The following is a 13,939-nucleotide window of genomic DNA, read 5'->3' on the forward strand; positions in this document are numbered from 1 at the left end:
AACAGAGCCTCACTTCATCGCCCTGGCTGGAGTGCAGTGGTGCAATCTCAGCTCACTACAACCCCTCTTCCCAGGTCCAAAGGATTCTTTTGCCTCAGCAACCTGAATAGTTGGGATTATGGGTGTGTGCCATCACTCCTGGCTAATTTTTCTTGTGTTTTTAGTAAAGGCAGGGTTTCACCATGTGGGCCAGACTGGTCTTGAACTCCTGAGTTCAAGGGATCCTCCCACCTCAGCCTCCCAATGTACTGGGATTACAGGTGTGAGCTACCACCCCTGGTCACCTTTATAATATATATTTTTCTACCAAAAAAACACATGTACTCATATGTTTATTGCAGCACTATTCACAATAGCAAAGACATGAAATCAACTCAGATCTCCATCAACAGTGGACTGGATAAAGAAACTGTAGTAAGGGGAGACCTGGGGAGAACCAAGAAAAGACATTGAGTTTGAGGCGGTGCTGAGATAGGATCATGAAGGAAGAGGTGAAGGGAATTCCTATAAGAGTGGCACTGTGTTGTTGCCCTCTGGTCCCCAAAGAGATTAGCGAGGGCTGCTGCCAAATATGCCTTTCCTTCATGCCCAGGAAGCCTCAGGTAGCGGTTGGTACTGATAAATCCTTGAACTGTGATTTTGTGTTTGACTCCTGTAATGAACAGGAAGAAGTCTTCAATACAGCAATAGCACAACTCATAAAAGGCATATTTAAATGATATAATGCAACGGTCCTGGTCTATGGGCAGACTTGCTCTGGAAAAACACGTATTCAATGGGAGGTGCATACACTGCAGAGCAAGAGAACGAACCAACAGTTGGGGTTATTCCTAGGGTAATACAACTGCTCTTCAAAGAAACTGATAAAAAGAGTGACTTGGAATTTACTCTGAACATGTCTTACTTAGAGATTTACAATGAAGAAATTTTGGATCTTCTATGCCTATCTTGTGAGAAAGCTCAAATAAATATATGGGACAATCTTAAGGTTATTGATTTCTAATTTTATTCCTTTGTGATTACAGATGATACTTGATATTATTTTTTTTTGAATGTTTTAAGTCTTGTTTTGTGCCATATCTTATGATCTATCCTTGAGAATGATCCATGTACTGAGGAAAAGAATGTGTATTCTATAGCAAAAAGATTGTGATACTCACTGAGCAGACTGTTTTAGTTGCCTTGGATACTGTTTCCTATTTGGAGCAGGGTAACAACTTTAGGACTGTGGCTTCCACAGCTATGAACCCCCAGTCATCCCAATCTCATGCCATCTTCACAGTCTCCATAGAGCAGAGAAAGAAAAGTGACAAGAATAGAAGCTTTAGCTCCAAGCAGCATCTTGTAGACCTCGCTGGATCAGAAAGAGAGAAGAAAACCAAGGCTGAAGGGGATCATCTAAAAGAGGGTATTAATATTAACCAAGGCCTTCTATGCTTGGGAAATGTAATCGGTGCTCTTGGAGAAGACAAAAAGGGTGACTTTGTGTCCTACGGAGATTCCAAGTTGGCTCGACTGCTTCAAGATTCTCTAAGTGGTAATAACCATACTCTTATAATAGCCTGTGTGAGTCCTGCTGGCTCCAATCTAGAGGAAACTAAATACCCTTCGCTATGCTGACAGAGCAAGAAAAACCAGGAACAAACCTGTTGTTAATATTGATCCCCAGATAGTTGAACTTAACCATCTAAAGCAACAGGTACAACAGCTACAAGTCTGGTTCCTACAAGCCCATGGAGGTACCCTGCCTGGATCTATAAATGTGTAACCATCAGAGAATCTACAATCCCTGATGTAGAATAAAAAATTAAGTCGTGGTCTGAGTGAGGCAGCTCGTCAGACAGCCCAGATGTTGGAGGGGATCATTTTGACAGAGCAAGTGAATGAAAAAATGAACGCCGCTGGGCGCGGTGGCTCACGCCTGTAATCCCAGCACTTTGGGAGGCCAAGGTGGGCGGATCACGATGTTAGGAGAGTGAGACCATCCTGCCTAACACGGTGAAACCCCTCTCTACTAAAAATACAAAAAATTAGCCTGGCATGGTGGTGGCAGGCGCCTGTAGTCCCAGCTACTGGGGAGGCTGAGGCAGGAGAGTGGCGTGAATCCTGGAGGCGGAGCTTGCAATGAGCGGAGATGGCGCCACTGCACTCCAGCCTGGGCGACAGAGTGAGACAACGTCTCAAAAAAAAAAAAAAAAAAAATTAACGCCAAGCTAGAAGAGCTAAGGCAGCATGCAGCCAGAAAACTGGATCTTCAAAAGCTAGTGGAGGCTTTGGAAGACCAGGAATTGAAAGAAAATGTAGAAATCCACTGCTCTCGTCAGAGCCAGGAGGCAGGAACGTTTAAGTCTGCTGAAGTTGCACCCACAGCCGCCCCTTTCCCCAGGTGCTCTGTCCCAGGGAAATGGGAGTTTTATTTATAAGCCCCTGACTGGGAATGCTGCCTTTCTTTCAGAGATGCCATGCCCAGAGAGGAGGAACGTAAAGAGGCAGTCTGGCTACAGTGGCTTTGCTGAGCTGTGTTGGGCTCCACCCTTTTCAAACTTCCCAGCAGCTTTCTTTACACTGTGAAGGGAAAACCACCTACTCAAGCCTCAGTAATGGTGGAGGCCCCTCCCTCCACCAAGCTGGAGCATCCTAGGTTGACTTCAGGCTGCCGTGCTGGCGGTGAGAATTTCAAGCCAGTGGATCTTAGCTTTTGCTGGGCTCTGTGGGGTGGGATCCACTGAGCTAGACCACTTGGCTCCCTGGCTTCAGCCCCCTTTCCTGGGGAGTGAATGGTTCTGCCTTTCTGGTATTCCAAGTGTCACTGGGGTATGAAAAACAAACAAACAAAAAAACAAAACAGAAAACCTCCTGCAGCTAGCTCGGTGCCTGCCCAAATGGCTGCTTAGTTTTGTGCTTGCAACCAAGGGCCCTGGAGGTGTAGGCACCGGAGGGAATCTCCTGGTCTGAGGGTTGTAAAGACTGTTGGAAAAGCATAGTATGTGCACTGGAATGCACCCTTCCTCATAACACAGTCCCTCATGGCTTCCCTTGGCTAGCAAAGGGAGTTCCCCAACCCCTTGTGCTTCCCATGTGAGGCAACACTCCACCCTGCTTCTGCTTGCCCTCGATGGGCTGCACCTACTGCCTAACCAGTCCCAATTAGATGAGCCATGTACCTCACATGAAAATGCAAAAATCAGCTGCCTTCTGCATTGATCTTCCTGGGAGCTGCAGACTGGAGCTGTTCCTATTTGGCCATCTTGCCAGCCACCCAATGAATTATTTTTAAATGTTATGTAAGTAAATAAACCTTAACCCACCTACAAAAAAAAAAAAAAAAAAAAAAAGAAACTGTAGTATGTATCACCATGGAATACTACACAGCCATCAAACAGAATGAAATCATGTTTTTTTGCAGAAACACAGATGTAGTTGGAAGTCGTTATCCTAAGAAAATTAATGCAGGAGAAGAAAACTGAATTCTACATGTTCTCACATAAAAGTGGGAGCTAAACACTGAGTACACATAGATAAAAAGTTGGGAACAATAGACACTGGGGACTACTAGATGGCAGAGGAATTGGGATGCCTGAGAATTTTTTAAAAAATTACCTACTGGGTACTATGCTCACTATCTGGGTGATGGGATCATTAATACCCCAAACCTCAGGGTCATGCAATATACTCTTGTAACTAACTTGCACATGTACCCCTTGAACCTAAAATAAAAGTTGAAAACAAATTGCTTAGTATCATTTCAATCTCCATAGGATTTATAGTGATGTCCGCTTTTCATTTTAGATATTAGTAATTAATGTTTTCTGTTTTCCTTTTTTTTTTCCAAATTCTAAAGTCTTTTTAATCTTCTGATATTTAAACTTTTTCAAGAGTACCCATTAGTTTTTCTTTTAGGGTAGTTTTGTTTGATATGACTGGAGGTTGTAATTAATGGTATGCCAAATTATCCATTCTTTGCAGAGATAGGTAAAGCACCAAAATTGTCTTAGCTATTTCTTGGTCACCAGTTTGAGAGACAAACACTGTTATTTTTAACAGCCCAAACTCCTCTCAGCCCCAATATCCTGACACCTTTAGTGAGTTAGGATAATCCTAACCTAGAGGTATATATGCCTGTGAGATTCTTGGCCTGAAAGGAATAAATCATTTCACAGCATTCATAGGACAGAAAAATAAAAACTAGGGCTCCTACAGTAAACAAGTATTATTTCTGTTCAAAACCATCCTGCAAGCACAAACATCAGGTGGCCCTAGAGTTTCATAACAGGTACACAGGTCACAGGCAGACAGGCGGGCAGGAACAGGAATTTCCCTGGGTGCATGCTACTTTGGTTCTGCCTCAGAGTCACTAGAAGTCTAGGCCCTGAATTAGCACTCGCTTTTTCTTTCTTAATTAGCCTGGCTAGAGGTTTTTCATTTGTATTAATCTTTTCAAAGAACCACCTTTTGATCTGTTTATTTTCTCTATTGATTTCCTGTTTCCGAATGCATTGATTTCTGCTTTAATTTTTATTATTTCATTTTTTTCTGCTCACTGATAATGTCCCTTGCTCTTAAGTCTGCTCTGTCTGAAATTAATAAAGCCATTCCCACTTTCATTTTTTTAAACCACCTTATTAAGGTATGATTGACATATTAAAAGCTTTACACATTTAATATATACATATTGATAAATTGGGACTGGGTATATACCTGTGTAACGATCACCACCATCAACACTCTAAACATATACGTCATCTACCAAAGTTTCCGCCTGTCCCGTTTGTTATTAATACCTTTTTTCTTGTTTTTTAATGTTAAGAACATTTAATATAAGATCTATTTCTTTTGGCAATTTTAAGTATACAATAGAGTATTGTTAGATATGGTCCCTATGCTATACAGTAGAGCTCCAGAACTAATTTATCATGCATAACTGAAATTTTGACCCTCAAACTATCACCTTTCCATTTCTCCCTTACCTCAGTCTTTAGTAACCACCATTCTATTCCATGTATCTATGAGTTTGACTAATTTACATACCACAAATAAGTAAAAGAATACAGTTTTTGTTCTGTGTCTAGTTTATTTTACTTAACATAATGCCTTCTAGGTCCATTCATTTTGTAACAAATGACAGAATTTGCTTCTTTTTTAAGGTTGAATATTATTCTTATATATATTATATCACAATTTCTTATTTATTAGTCCATTGATGGGCATTTACATGTTTCTCATATCTTGGCTATTGTAAATAATGCTGCAGTGAACATAGGAGTGCACATACTTCTTTGAAATTGTGGTTTAAATTATTTTGGATATGTACACCCAGAAGTGGGATTGCTAGATCATATGGTATTTCTATTTCTAATTTGTTGAGAAACCTGCATACTGTTTTCGATAATTGATGTATATATTTACATTTTCACCAAGAGTGTACAAGTGTTCTCCTTTCTCCACACCTGCAGAATAATTTATCTTTTGTCATTTTAATAATAGCCATTCAAACAGATATGAGGTAATATCTTATTGTGGTTTTGATTTGTATTTCCCAGGTTATTAGTGATATTGAGCAACTACTCATATACTTGGGCATTTGTATGTTTTCTCTGGAAGAATGTCTACTTAGGTCCTTTGCCCATTATTAAAATTAGGTGTATTTTAGCTGTTCCACGGTATGAGTTTCTTGGATATTTTGGATATTAACCCCTTATCAGATGCATGGTTTGCAAATATTTTCTCCCATACCGTAGGTTGCCTTTTATTTTGTTAACTGTTTCTTAGCTCTGCAGAAGCTTTTTAATTTGATGTATTCCCACTTGTTTATTTTTACATCTCTTGCTTTTGCTTTTTATGTCATATACAAAAATTATTATCCAAATCACTTTCTAGGAATTTTTCCACTATGTTTTTTTCTAGGACTTTTACAGATTCATGCCTTATTGTTGGGTCACAAATTCATTATGCATTGATTTTGTGTATGGGGGAAGATAAGAGTCAAATTTTATCTGTTTTCATGTGGATAACTAGTATTTCCAACACCATTTATTGAGATGACCATTCTTTGCCCGCTTGTATTCTTTGCATCCTTGTCAAAAGTTAGCTGACTTTATATGTGAGGATTTATTTCAGGTTCTTAATTCTGTTCTATTGGTCTACATGTCTGTTTTATGCCAGTGCCAATACTGTTTTAATTACTATAAATACATAATATAATTGAAATCAAGAAGTAGGCTGTCTTTAGCTTTGTTCTACTTACTCAAAATTGCTTTGCTTACAGGGTCTTTTCTAGTTTCATATAAATTTTAGGATAATTTATTCTATTTCTGTGAAAAAGGCCACTGGAATTTTCATAGGCATTGACTTGAATCTGTTGATTGGTTTGTGTAGTATGAACATTTTAGCAATTTTACCTCTTCAATTCCATAACATAAAAATATATTTCAATTTATTTGTGACTACTTTATTGTCTTTCAATTGTTTTGTAGTTTTCAGTGTACACCTTTTTCATTCTCTTTATTAAATTTATATCTAACTATTTTTATCTTTTTTGATGATATTTTAGATGAGATTTTAGATAAGATTGTTTCCCTATCTTTTTCTGATAAGCTGTTAGTATATAGAAATGTAACAGATATGAGATTTTGGATAAGATTGTTTCCCTATATTTTTTTCTGATAAGCTGTTAGTTTATAGAAATGTAACAGATAATTGTAACCGATTATGTGTCCTGAAACATTACTGAGTTGATGTATTAGTTCTGACACTTTTTTGAGAAGTTTTTAGGGTTTTCAAAATGTAATATCACATTATATGCAAATAAGACAGTTTTACTTTTTTCCATTCCTATGTGTAAGACTTTTTGTTACCTGATTACGCTGGCTAGGACTTCTAGTATTATGTTAATTAGAAGTGGTGAAGTGAAAATCCTTGCCTTGTTCATGATCTTAGAGGAACAGTCTTCAGTTTTTCATATTGGCTGTATTAGCCCCAGGTGGGTAATATACGGCCTTTATTATGTTGGGGTACATTTCTTATCTACTTAATTGTTTGAGAGATTTTACCATGAAAGGATGTTGAACTCACAAAATTTTTTTCTACATCTATTGAGATGATCATATTATTTTTATTTTTTATTCTGTTTATGTAGTATTTTGTTGTGGTACTTCTCCTTAGTTCAGCTAAATACGGGGTCCTTGTCACAAGGCCACAAAAGATTAGGCTCATAGGCAATTTGAAGGGTGAATAAGGCAGGGTTTTATTGAGTGAAAAGGGTAATAAAGGGAAACAGGTACCCTCCGCAAAGGAGAGTCCCTGCTGGTGAGCTTCCTGCCTTGCAGTTTAATCCCAAGTTCCACACAGGAACAGGAGGGGCGAGCCTTCTCCCTGCTTCAAAGAATGAAAACTTCTGTGTCTCCACCCCATTGTGCCGTCCTCCCAATGCACAGGCCAGCTGGAATTTTGTTAGGGAGCTTCCTGACCTGTCTGTCTCAGTATCATATTTATTATTTGCACGCGTTAAACATTCTTGCCTCCAAGGTATAAATTCACTTTTTCAAGGTATATAATTCTTATGAAGTCCTGCTGAAGTCAGTTTGTAGTATTTTGTTGAGGATTTTCTTATCTATGTACATCAGGAATAGTGGATTGTAATTTTCTTCTTACAGTGTCTGCTTTTGGTATCAGGGTAAAGTTGGCCTCATAGAATGAATTTGAAAGGGTTACATCCTCTCAAAGTTTTAGAAGAGTTTTAGAACTGCAAAAATTCTTAAAGTTTGGATAGAATTCCCCAGTGAATTCATCTAGCTCTAAACTTTTTTGCCAGGAGATTTTTGATAGCTGATTTAATCTCCTTTCATGTTATCAGTCTATTCAGATTTTCTATGTCTTCGTGGTTCAGCCATGCTAGATTTTATGTCTAGGATTCATCCACTTGTAGGTTATCCAATTTTTTGATATATAATTGTTCATAGTAGTCTCATGATCCTTCATATTTCTCTGGTATCAGTTGTAATGCTTCCTCTTTCATTTATAAATTTATTTGTTTATATCTTTTCTTTCCCTTTTTACTCTAGCTAAAATTCTATTGCTTTATCTTTTTAAAAAACAAGTCTTAATTTTGTGAATATTTTCTATTGTTTTTACTAGTCTTTATTTAATTTGCTTCTTTCATCTTTATTATTTCCTTATGCTTACTGTGTGTACTAGTTGCTCTTTTTTTTTATTTCCTGGCATTGTAAAGTGATTTTTTTTTAATTTCAGATTTTGCTATTTTCTTAATGTCATTTATTACTGAAAACTTCCTGCTGATAACTCCTTTTTCTGCATCCCATAAGCTTGGTATGTTGTATTTTCGTTTTAACTTGTCCCAATGTTACCAGATAGTGCCTCACAATTCCAAGCTCTTGGTGTCTTGAACAAACAATTGGATAAGACACACACAGATAGCAAAGCAAAGCAGCAAAAATTTATTAAGCACAATATTACACTCTCAGAGGGGGAGAACAGACTGACCTCTGTGAGATTAGATCAGCCTTAGTTTGGTGTACTTTGGGTCTTTTTATGTGTTTTCTTTTTCCTCTCTTCCCAAGGGCTGACTAGCCAGTGTCTGCCTTTTTGACTGATAGGTGTGTTGCTTAGTTGTTTAACCCCTGTGTGCTTGCACATTGCCTCCATCCCATAAGTTTAAGTACATGCATGATATGAAGTCCATAGGTGTGAGCTTTAATGAGCTGATTATTACACAGGGTCATGTTAAGGATGTTTTTAATGCACATGACTATCCCTGAAGAGTTGCCCTTTACGTGTTTGGTCTGGATACCATCGGCCATGGGATCCTTGCTCGCTGCTTTATCTTACTTTTTGTTTTGGCTGCTTAACTTCTGCCTCTTATCTTGCTTCTTGCTCACCTGCCCCTTCACCTTGCTTCTGCCCTCTGCTTTTACTTATTCTTCCCTTTATCTAACTTTTAATTCCCTTCGCTATTCTCCTGCCTCATTTTCCCTATTCTCCTGCTTCACCAAGATATTTTATTACACTTGAAATTTTTCTTTAACCCATTGGTTGTTTGTTAGTTTGTTGCTTAATTTAACACATATTTGCGAGTTTCCCAGTTTTCCTTTTGTTATTGATTTCTAATTTCATATCATTGTGGTTAGAAAGGATACTTGTTATGATTTTAACATTTTTACATTTGTTAGCACTTGTATTGTGGCCTAACATATGGTCTAATCTGGAGAATGTTCCATATATACTTGGGAAGAATTTGTATTCTGCTACTGTTGGATGGAAGGGTCTGTATATATCTGTTAGATTCATTTGTTTTATACTGATGTTCAAATTCTGTGTTTCCTTATTGATTTACTTTTGAGTGACCTATCCATTATTGAAAGGGGGTATTAAAGTCCCCTACAGTAATTGTATTGCTATGTATTTCTCCCTTCAGTTCTGTTAATATTTGCTTTATATATTTAGTTGCTCCAACATTGAATGCATTTTTAGTTACAATTGTAATATTTTGTTTATTACTTGACCCCTTTATCTTTGTATAATGACATTCTTGTTTTCTTCTGACAGTTTTTGATGTAAACCTATTTTGTCTTTCATAAATATAGTCACCCCTGCTCTCTTTTGGTTGCAATTTTCATGGGATATTGTATTTTATCTCATCACTTTTAGCCTATGTGTGTCATTAAAGCTAAAGTGAGTTTCTTGTAGACAACACATGGTTGAATCTTGCCTTTGTTTTTCTTTTATCCATTCAGCCAATGTACATGTATTGATTGGATAATTTAATCAATTTACACTTAAGGTCATTGTTGATACATAGGACTTATTAATGCCATTTTGTTAATTTTTTACTGACTGTTTTGCAGTGCTTTGTTTCCTTCTTCATCTGCTGTTTTAATTTCTGATTTGTAGTGGCATGCTTTGATTCCTTTATCTTTTTTTTTTTTTCTTTTTTTCTTTTTTTGAGACGGAGTCTTGCTCTGTCGCCCAGGCTGGAGTGCAGTGGTGTGATCTTGGCTCACTGCAAGCTCTGCCTCCCGGGTTCATGCTATTCTCCTGTCTCAGCCTCCTGAGCAGCTGGGACTACTGGCGCCCACCACCACACCCAACTAATTTTTTTTTTGTTTTTAGTAGAAATGGGGTTTCACCATGTATCCAGGATAGTCTTGATCTCCTGACCTCGTGATCCACCTGCCTCAGCCTCCTAAAGTGCTGGGATTACAGGCTTGAGCCACCACGCCCAGCCTATCTTTTTCTTTCGTGAATCAAATATAGGTATTTTTTCTGTGATTAACATGAGACTTCCATAAAGCATCTTATGGTTATGAAGTTCTGTTTTAACCTGATAGTATGTTAATTTTGTTTACAAAAATTAATACTTTTGTCACCCTTCCCAATATTTTGTTATTGATGTGGAACTTTCTACCACTTTATTGTTTATACATTAATAATTTAATGTAGCTTTGGCTCTTTTTGATACTTTTGCCTTTTAACTTTTATACTGTTTAAAGTGATTTATATACCAACATTACAGTATTAGAGTAATCTACATTTGACTATACACTTACTTTTACCAGCAAGTTTTATATGTTCCTATGTTTTCTGTTGATTAATATTTTTAATTTTCATTTTTATTATATTTTATATTTTAATTTTCAAGTTTTAATTCATATGGGTACATAGTGGGTGTATATATATATATATATGTATGTATGTATAGAATATATGGGATATTTTGCTACAGGCATACAATGTCTAACAATCACATCAGGGTAAACAAGTTTTCCATTACCTCAAGCATTTATCCTTTGTGTTACAAACAATTCAATTATACACTTTCAGTTATTTTGAAATGTACATTTGAATTACTGTTGACTCAAATCATCCCATCATACTATAAAATACTAGATCTTCTTCATTCTTTTTAACTATTTTTGTACCATTTAACCATACCTCCTTCCCCATCTCAGCCACTCCACTACCTTTCTCAGTCTCTGGTAACCAGGAAGTGGCGAAAATGGAACCCTTATATACACTGTTGATAGGAACATAAATTAGTACAAACACTGTGTAGAACAATCTGGAGATTTCTCAAAAAACTAAAAAGAGAACTACCATATGATTCAGCAGTACCACTGTTGGGTATATCCCCAAAAGAAAAATCGGTATATCAAAGAGATATCTGCACTTCTACGTCTGTTGCAGCACTGTTAACAATAGCCAAGATTTGGAAGCAACTTAAATGTCCATCAAAAGATAAATTAGTAAAGAAAATGTGGTGCTTACACAAAATGGAGTGCTCTTCATGTGGGATGGTTAATGAGTATAAAAAACAATTAGAAAGAATAAATAAGACCTGGTGTTTGATACCACAACAGGGTGACTATAGTCAATAATAAATTAAAGGTGTATTTTAAAATAACTGAAGGAGTATAATTGGATTGATTGTAACACAAAGAATAAATGCTTGAGGGTATTTATATCCCATCTTCCGTGATGTGATTATTATGCACTGCATGCCTGTACAAAAACCTCTCATGTGCCCACTAAATACATACACCTACTGTGTATCCATAAAAATATAAATATAAATAAACAAATAAATAAAACATTAAAAAATAAAAAAGAGCTACCGTGTGATCCAGCAATACCATTGTTAGGTATAGACCCAAAAGAAAGGAAATCAGTTTATCAAAGAGATAGCCACACTCCCATGTTTATGGCAGCACTTCTCACAATAGTCATTTGGAAGCAGGCTAAGTCTCCATCAACAGCTGAATGGATAAAGAAATGTGGTATATACACACAACGGAGTACTATTCAACCATAAAAAAGAATGAGATCTTGGAGATGATGTCATTTGCAGCAACTTGGATGAAACTGGAGGTCATTATACTAAGTGAAATAGGCCCAGCACGGAAAGATAACATTCACATGTTCTTATTTATTTGTGGGAGCTAAAAATTAAAGCAATTGAATCCATTTTTATTTTAGATTCAGGGGTTACATGTGCAGGTTTGTTAAAAGGGTATACTGTTTGCTGCTGAGGTTTAGGCTTCTACTGATCCTGTTACACAGCTAGTAAACATAAATAGCATATTTTTCAGCCCTTTCTCCCCTCCTTCTCTTCTTCTTTTGGAGTCTGCAGTGTCTAGTGTCTATGTTCCCCATGTTTATGCCCATGTGTACCCAAGATTTAGCTCTCACTTATAAATGAGAACATGTAATATGTGATTATTTTTTGTTTCTGTATTTATTTGCTTAGATTAATGGACTCCAGCTACATCCATGTTACTGCAAAAGACATGATGTCATTTGGTTTTATGGCTGCATAGTATTTCATGGTGTAAGAAAACCATATTTTATTTGTCCAATTCACTGTTGGTGGGCATCTAGGTTAATCCCATGCCATTGCTATTGTGAATAGTACTACAATGAACATAGAAGTTAATGTGTCTTTCCGTTAGAACGATTTTTTTTCCTTTGCACATATACACAGTAATGAGATGGGGGATCAATGGTGATTCTATTTTTAGTTCTTTGAGAAATATCCCAACTGCTCTCCCTAGTGGCTGAACTAATTTACATTCTCACCAACAGTGTGTACGTTTTCCCTTTTCTTTGCAGCCTCACCAGCATCTGCTATTTTTTGAATTTTTAATAATAGCCATTCTGACTAGTGTGAGATAGTATCTCATTGTGGCTTGGATTTGCGTTTCTCCAATGATTAGTGATGTTGAGCATTTTTATATATGTGTTGGCTGCTTGTATGTCTTCTTTTGAGAAGTGTCTGCTCATGTCTTTGTGAACTTCTTTATTTTCTTTTTTTATTAGAGTTTTTTTTTCCTGTTGATTTAAGTACCCTACATATTCTGAATATTAGTCCTTTGCTAGATATATAGTCTGCAAATATTTTCTCTCATTCTGTAGGTTGTCTGTTCACTCTGTTCCTTTGCCATACAAAAGCTCTTTAGGTTGATTAGGTCTCGCTTGTCCATTTTTGTTTTTGTTGGAATTGCTTTTTAGTACTTGGTCATAAATTATTTCCCAAGGCTGAGGTCCAGAAGAATATTTTCTAGCTCCTCTTCTATGATTTTTATAGTTTGAAGTCTTCTGTTTAAGTCCTTAATTCATCTTTTCATTTTTGTATATGGTGATATGTAGGGGTCCAGTTTCATTCTTCTGCATATTATATCTCCATATGTTTACATGCTGCTGATTAGCATCACTTTTTTCAACTTGAATATCTCTCTTTAGATTTTTTTGTGTGTGTGTGTCGTAGGTCTAGTGGTCTGAATTCCCTCAGCTTCTGTCTTTATTGTTCTTTTATTTCTGAAGGGTAGATTTGCCAGGCATAATATTGTTATTTGGGAGGTGTTCCTTTCAGCAATTTGAATATATCATTTCACTTTCTCCTTGTCTGCAAGATTTCAAGTGACAAATAAACTGATAGCCTTGTGGAGGTTTTTTTGCATGTGACAAGTTGCTTTTCTCTTGCAGCATTTGAGTTCTGTGTTTTATTTTGATAATTCGATTATACTGTTTCTCAGTGAAGACCATTTCATGCTCAAACTACTTCAAGTTTGTTGATGTTCATAGACCTGGATATTCTTTCTTCATTATGGATTTTGGAAGTTTTGTCATTATTTATTAAGATTTCTGTTCCTTTTTATTCTCTGATCATTCCGAGACTTGCATGTGTGTGTGTGTGTGTGTGTGTGTTTGATAGTTTCTCTTAAGTTCAGCAGGCTTCATTCACACCTTTTTATTCTTTTTGTTGCTGTTGTTCCAGGGACAGTCTGTATTTTCTGGGTTATTTATATTCCTTGAAGATTTGCATTGCTGTCTTCTATCTGAATAAGTAGTCACATTCTTCAGTCTTTACTGACTGGCTTTGGGATAGAAGATCCTTCACCAAGAAGCCCTTCTAGGAATTTAGGGGGAC

The 13,939-nt window shown here is 36.8% G+C and overlaps 1 pseudogene; it reads left to right on the forward strand.

Moving 5' to 3' along the window:
• Nucleotides 1-479: 479 nt before the first annotated feature.
• LOC100432000 (chromosome-associated kinesin KIF4A-like) lies at nucleotides 480-3,467 on the forward strand (annotated as a pseudogene).
• Nucleotides 3,468-13,939: the final 10,472 nt, after the last annotated feature.

The sequence above is a fragment of the Pongo abelii genome, chromosome X (genome assembly GCF_028885655.2).
Source record: "Pongo abelii isolate AG06213 chromosome X, NHGRI_mPonAbe1-v2.0_pri, whole genome shotgun sequence".
NCBI classification, from domain to species: domain Eukaryota; kingdom Metazoa; phylum Chordata; class Mammalia; order Primates; family Hominidae; genus Pongo; species Pongo abelii.